Raw genomic sequence first — 8,274 nt, 5'->3', positions numbered from 1 at the left:
TGTCAGTGTTCTTTTCTGTAGATATGGGAATGTTTTATTTTAGATTTGTGCTATTGACATTTGATCTTTATATAATCACCAATGCACTATGATATGTAATGTACTGCCACTACTGTGGCTGTAAGCTACGTGTGACTGATGCTTAATTTTGTATTAAAATAAAGTAACCAATAAAAAAAAAAGTGTCTTAAGTTTTCTGAATACTTTTAACAGCTTACAGTCATTTAAAGTCTTTCTGCCCCCTTAAAAACATTTGTTTACCCTAAGCACTGCATAGTGGGAAAACAAAACAGGAAAGGGGATCTGGCTGTGAAAAAGGTAAGCATGTGCTCTGAGATAAAATACTAAAAAAAGTACTAAAATCATGTGTGCAGGTCAATAAAATTTACAGGACCATTTGAACAAATAATAAATTGATAGACACGTCAAAAATGTGAAACTTTTTATTCATTTTGGGCATTTAGGTAAATGTATCATGTCCAAATGATCATCCATTGGTCATTAATAAGCGTAGACCTATGACATTCTTATGCCATGCCATAAAATACATTAAGTTATTAGTTTTGTACAGCAATGTACATTTCATGGCATAAAGCTTGATTTTATGCAGAGGAAATGACAGAAAGCAATATAAAAGTGGAATATGTGTTCCATTTAATCCTCTGAAGTCATATAATTAAATTTACAATGTGAACAGACTAAAATGTAACTAATTCACAGAAAAGATTGTCACCCATCCTGTACTGGGCAAGTTCAGTTATTGCTACTTTTCTTATAACTGGAAAATGTGTTGTCTTTTTGAGCTCTTTTGTAATGAATTTGTTGATTTAGTTCACAAAAGGATTCTTAGTAAATCTTAATCTGACTGATATTTTTTTTTTCTGAACTCATTGACTTGCTGATCCATATCACTGGAATGAAAGATTAACAGAAAACAATGACTTTGAGATGAGATTTTTACTGAAATATTGAAAATTCAGTCTGTTCTTTTAAGCCACCAAATGACGGATTTTCTAGTCATAAAAAAGTAGCAATATCTAAACACGGCCAATATAGGATGGATGACCAGATTTTCTGAGGTAAATCTAATTGAATGACCACAGAACAATTGGACTATAGTCTGCACATGCTTTTATTTCAGCCATCATTTACTTGAACTGATTTGGAAAACAATATGCAGTTTAAGTGAATGGCGACTAAGTATATCACTCCCTATCATTTTGCCCAACATCTCGATTCCATGGAAGTATATATATATATATATATATATATATATATATATATATATATATATATATATATATAATGTATATGTACACACACACACACACACAAACCGTATAAATAAGCAAGTAACCTGTTGGTAACAAGTTAGTTCATTTGGCCCAACTACTTTATTAAAAACTACATTAAAAATTATTCCTGTTTTGATCAGATGCCTAGGAAACCAGCCTGTGGATGTGATGACATCATCAAAGTCATCAGTGCTGCAAAGGAACAGATTATTACAGGGACAAACATAGCAGTTCCTACAGAAAAGGTGTGGGCAAATTTAAGCAAACAACTAAACAACAAAGTTTCACCAAAGAACCTTTATACTATTGTCAAGACAAACAGGCACAATATATGGCAAATCCTTGAGCTCAGCAAAACCGACACAGATATCCAAGATCAAGGTCCAAACAGTGACAGCTCACAAGAAAGCTCAGCTGATTTTCATTCAGTTGTGTCAAAGGCAGACACAAATCAGCAAAGTCAATGCTACGACATTCAATTTGAGATCAGTCTCTCTCATCAGAGATGGGTAGAAATCTGGCCTGAAAAGGTTGATTACAATGACAAATCACTCAGCACATGTAAAAGAGAATACACCATCCTGAAACGTGGTGCATGGACACACGTCCTGTATGAGGAGATATGGAAAAATATCAAAACCTCATGCACTCTTAGATTCAGGAGGGCAAAGATTTTTCCAAATGTTGCATCTCACTACATAGACATAATTGGGAACTGCACAGAGTGTGACGCACAATTGTCTATAACAGCAGAGAACATGCCAGTGGATAATGAACCAGTTGTGCTTCAATGCATAATCCGCAATGTTGATGACAGTCTCCATACTGGCAAAGCAAAACGGAAGTTATCAGGGGATCTGAGAACAAGTGTGTCTAAAGAACTCTGGGAAGGCCGAAAACCAGCACATGTATGGCGAGCAGCCGAGGCTTACAAAATGATGGATGTTGGTGACCCAGAGCCTAGCCACCTGCCAAATCTGGCAACATTAAGAAAAGCCAAACAAGAGATGGGTGACAAAGAGCTCGGAGACAAAGACCCAATCATGTCACTACATCTACTAAAATACAGTGTACCCCACAATGGAAGCATTCACGACATAGGCCTTGATAAGTTTTTTTGCCATTACTGGACCCCATCTCAGCTGCAAGTGTATCAAATGAAATCCAAGTACTCTGGCTCATTTGTGAGCTTTGATGCAACAGGTACAGTTGTGAAAAGACTGAGAAGACCCTGTGGCAATTCTGGACATGTCTTCCTGTATCAAGGAGTTTTGTGTTCACAGGGAGATCATATTCAAGTAGTGCAAATGCTATCAGAGAGCCACACCATCAATTCTATTGCCAACTGGCTCAATGAATGGCAACGAGCAGGTGCTGCTGTGCCCAAAGAGGCGGTCTGTGATTTCTCCTTGGCTTTGCTTGGAGCACTGGTTAAGGCCTTCACTCCTTACCCAGACCTGAAAACGTACATCAATCAGTGCTTTGGAGTGCTGACAAGGAAGCCCGAAGACTCAAAGCTCCCACCTTGCTTCATCAGAGTAGATGTTGCACACTGCATCAAGCTCATTAGCCGGTGGGAATGCCTTAGACAAAAAGGAAACAGAGTAAGAGAATTCTATCTACGAGCCATGGCACAACTTTTACAGTCTGATACACTGGAAGATGCAAAGGAGCTCATTCATTCAATTGCAGTTGTTGCCTTCAGTGAATCAGAAGGAAACGATGACAAAGGTTTACCTGTTGTCTCGGAAACATGCAAAGCACAATTGAAGAGACGATTTGCAGAGGGGGTCTTGCCATGTGTCTCTGAAGATGACAAATTAACAGAGGTGACCGGAGTCGAGGAGACACTCCACACAGATCTGAAAACATGGGTTACAGAAATCTGTGAAGAAAGTAAGATGATTGCAGCACATCATGGTGACAGAGACAATCTTCATTTCCTTCCAGAGCTTGTCCCAAATATAATAAGAATGGCATGCTACCTACCTCTTTGGACAGCTGTGATGGTTCCACACTTTAAAAGCGCACACAACACAGCAAGCTCTGCAAATGTTGAGGCTGAATTTAAAAACATAAAACACGGCCTTTTCAAACATGAAAGCCTCCCCATCCGAATTGACCGTTTTGTCACACGCCACCTTGAGTTTCTTGAGGGAAACATGAGGCTTTCCTCTGCACCGGTGAAGATAACAGAGCACATTGAGACAAAGAATCAGAAGACACAAACTGCCCATAGTGAGCAGGACACAGAGGTTAAGCAACAATCAGTGGAGGAAGACCCTGTTGAAAACTGGAAAGGCCTCGGTGTTCCTCCAAAAAAACGACTGTCCTACCTTAACCCTTGCTCTGAGTGGTTGCATGCAGACATAAACCTGAAAAGAAAAAAGACAAAAATTAATGTCTTGAAAAATGGCAACTACCAGGCTAAAAAGCCCATTGCGGTTGACAAAATGCTTGTAAGTGTAAGTAATACCTGTGCCTTTGATTCCTTTTGCCAGTGCCTTTGCTCTGCATTCTGTGACAGTGGATCATTCTGACATTATCTCAACAAAGAGCACACAAAAACTGAAATGTTTGATTTGGTGAAGACCATAGTCACAAAAGGAGTTGGAAAAGATGCTTATGCAAAGAGGGCAAAAATGCTGTTGGATACATTTCAGTGTGTTCACCTAAAATCAGGTGTGAGGCAGGTCAATGCGGATTGCAATGTTGCTAACATTATCACATCAACAATGAAACAAATGCCAAGTGCAACACTTACAGCTGAGTGCTCTTCTCCATACTGCAGCCGAAATACAAAATCTTCAAGGACCATCTATCTCCTACCAGTCAACGTAGATATTCTACAAACTGGTGGACTGAAAAGCCTCCAAGCAGCACTGGAAGATGGGCTACACCTCAACAGGTCCAAGTGTCTGAAGCCACTGAAATCACCCCAAGATTGTCCAGATAACTGGAAAATTAAGGATGATCCATCAATGAAATTCCTCTGCAATGGCTCTGTCACACACAGATGCATACCTGGACAACTACTGTGTATTGAAACAAGTGTGGATACTAACCATCCACTGTCTGAAATCCCTGTCCACATGGAGCTGGACAATCAGCTGTTCACTTTGCGAGGGGTTGTTGCATTCATTCCAGGACCAACAAGGGAATCTCTTGGACATTACGTGGCTTACTGCAGAAGAAACTCTTTTGCCTGGGAAAAATATGATGACCTGTGTGAGCATGTCACAACAGTCTCAGCAAAAAACAAAATACAACCCCATGTCATGATGTTCACAAAGGAGGACTAAAACCTTTGATTAATGAATTTCTTGGACTGGTCTCTGCAGAAATTAGTTAATTTTCATAATCAATAAGAGAACAGTCTATATTGTTGTTCTATTGTAGTTAATCTACATTATTCACTTTATTTCTGTTTTAACAGTTCCATGATTTTTTGAGCAGGTTCTGTTTCTTTTGTAATTGTTCTGTCTTTGTACCCAGATATTCATTTTAACACTTCTATTACATGAAGTCAAATTTTTTTGTAGTTATCTTATTTTATGGTTCTTTAAAAAAAAAAAGTAAATTCTCCACAGAAATTGCTTTGTTATTGTTATATTTATCTTTGCAATTAAAAGGAAACAAGTTTGGGACATGTTGTCTGTTCAGCTGAGAGAGACCGAGAGAAAGAAAAACTTTAACCAGGTGGTTTGCTGGTCTTAAAGGAATACTTCACCCAACAATTAATAACATCTCTATAACTTTCTTTATTTGGACAAGTACGAAATGACAGAATCCTAAACTGGTCAAAAGTGGGAAGACCAAGCTAAGAACAGCAAACTAACAAGTTACAGTCCTCAATTAGTTGCTTTAAAAATGTTTTAAACAAACAGAAACACTGCTCACCTGTCCTTGGTTCACTTTATTCTTCAGAGAAAGATAAAATGCTCAGATTATCATCTGCAATATAGGCCTAGATAATGCAATAGCCTACACATTTAAAACAAACTACGTAGTAGCCTAAACTTTCATTTGATAAATTAAGCTCAATTTGAATAAAAAACATAATAATAACAAAGGAGATCGACAAGAACACAAACAAGCGACGAACATGCTACAAAGTTTTCAAAAAGCTGTGACACACAACGTGAATTTTTAAACAAGGCTATGCGTCAATCAATCACATACCTTTTTTAAAAAAATCTGGAGCTTGATGAAGTCACTGGCAATAAAACATTCCCATATCTACAGAAAAGAACACTGACAGCTGCGGCCCTGTGCGAGCACAAACGAACCGGACAGGTTTGTAGACGAGATGGATGGAGAGCGCGGCTTGCTTGCGTGACGTCACTCCTCCTCCAAAGATTTTGTGATGTCTAAAGAATGGAATAATTTATGATGGTTCTTTCTACGGCACAAAACAGCACAAATCGAGCACAAACAAAAAGCACCGGTTTGGGGCGATTTGGACGGCATGGGGTGGAGAGTGACGTCACTGTCCCGAATCCAATGTGTTATTTCTAAGGAGGGGGAAAAGATACAATGTTCCTCGTAACGGCACAAACCGGCACAAATCGAGCACAAACGAGCAGCACAGTTTTGCAACGATTTGGACCATATGGGGTGGACAGTTATGTAACTGTACTTAAAAAGTTTCTTTTTTTATGTTTAAGAGGGGATCGTAGTTGCAGTGTTTCTTTCAACGGCACAAACCAGCACAAATCGAGCACAAACGAATGACACCGGTTTGGTGCGATTTGAAGGACATGGGGTGGAGAGTGACGTCACTGCCCCGAATTAAATTTGTTATATCTGCGAAAGGAAAACAGATACAGTGTTTGTTTTAACGGCACAAACCAGCACAAACCGAGCACAAACGAACGACACCGGTTTGGTGCGATTTAGATGAGGTGGGGTGGAGAGTGACGTCACAGCTCCCGAATTAAATTTATTATATCTGCGAAAGGAAAACAGATACAGTGTTTGTTTTAACGGCACAAACCAGCACAAACCGAGCACAAACGAATGACACCGGTTTGGAGCGATTTGAAGGACATGGGGTGGAGAGTGACGTCACGCAACCCAAAAAATAATGTTCAATATCTCAAACACCAAACCAGCACAAACGTTCGTTTTTGCGGCACAAATCAGCACAAACGCAGCACAAACGAATGGCATAGTTTTGGAAATTATTTCGTTTTATGGGGTGCCAACTTCACGGAGGTGCACACATGATTTTAGTACTTTTTTTAGTATTTTATCTCAGAGCACATGCTTACCTTTTTCACAGCCAGATCCCCTTTCCTGTTTTGTTTTCCCACTATGCAGTGCTTAGGGTAAACAAATGTTTTTAAGGGGGCAGAAAGACTTTAAATGACTGTAAGCTGTTAAAAGTATTCAGAAAACTTAAGACACTTTTTTTTTTATTGGTTACTTTATTTTAATACAAAATTAAGCATCAGTCACACGTAGCTTACAGCCACAGTAGTGGCAGTACATTACATATCATAGTGCATTGGTGATTATATAAAGATCAAATGTCAATAGCACAAATCTAAAATAAAACATTCCCATATCTACAGAAAAGAACACTGACAGCTGCGGCCCTGTGCGAGCACAAACGAACCGGACAGGTTTGTAGACGAGATGGATGGAGAGCGTGGCTTGCTTGCGTGACGTCACTCCTCCTCCAAAGATTTTGTGATGTCTAAAGAATGGAATAATTTATGATGGTTCTTTCTACGGCACAAAACAGCACAAATCGAGCACAAACAAAAAGCACCGGTTTTGGGCGATTTGGACGGCATGGGGTGGAGAGTGACGTCACTGTCCCGAATCCAATGTGTTATTTCTAAGGAGGGGGAAAAGATACAATGTTCCTCGTAACGGCACAAACCGGCACAAATCGAGCACAAACGAGCAGCACAGTTTTGCAACGATTTGGACCATATGGGGTGGACAGTTATGTAACTGTACTTAAAAAGTTTCTTTTTTTATGTTTAAGAGGGGATCGTAGTTGCAGTGTTTCTTTCAACGGCACAAACCAGCACAAATCGAGCACAAACGAATGACACCGGTTTGGTGCGATTTGAAGGACATGGGGTGGAGAGTGACGTCACTGCCCCGAATTAAATTTGTTATATCTGCGAAAGGAAAACAGATACAGTGTTTGTTTTAACGGCACAAACCAGCACAAACCGAGCACAAACGAACGACACCGGTTTGGTGCGATTTAGATGAGGTGGGGTGGAGAGTGACGTCACAGCTCCCGAATTAAATTTATTATATCTGCGAAAGGAAAACAGATACAGTGTTTGTTTTAACGGCACAAACCAGCACAAACCGAGCACAAACGAATGACACCGGTTTGGAGCGATTTGAAGGACATGGGGTGGAGAGTGACGTCACGCAACCCAAAAAATAATGTTCAATATCTCAAACACCAAACCAGCACAAACGTTCATTTTTGCGGCACAAATCAGCACAAACGCAGCACAAACGAATGGCATAGTTTTGGAAATTATTTCGTTTTATGGGGTGCCAACTTCACGGAGGTCTGTGACCGGAGGAGCACAAGACAGACACAGTGGGCGTGGCTTCAGGACTCTGAGATGCTTTTATTAACAGAAATCAAATAAGACAGGGGATAAAAGTGGCCAAAGGGGAAGAGTGTCCAAAATAAACAGGGAATCTGGTGTCCTCGTCGTGCTGCGGGGTTCGTGTGGGTCGGGCAGTGTTCATGGAGGAAGGGTCCAGGTAAGGGGCGGAGTCCGGCGGCCACACGCGCTCCCCTCTTCGGTCCGGGGCGCGAGGGGCGGACGCTTCCTCTAGCGGCCGCATCACTCTCGTTGGCCGCGGCACTGGCAGGGGATGGACGGCCCGGCATCCTGGTCCGACGGCCGTGTAAACGGGTGCGGTTCCCATCCGGATCGCGGGTCCGGCACGTCTCTGGTGGCACGGGAGTCCCTCAACGCACCCTTCCTGG

Source organism: Carassius carassius, chromosome 36 (assembly GCF_963082965.1).
Source record: "Carassius carassius chromosome 36, fCarCar2.1, whole genome shotgun sequence".
In the NCBI taxonomy this organism is placed as follows: Eukaryota; Metazoa; Chordata; class Actinopteri; order Cypriniformes; family Cyprinidae; genus Carassius; species Carassius carassius.
The sequence above is the reverse complement of the archived record's forward strand: the minus strand, read 5'-3'. Positions refer to the sequence as shown.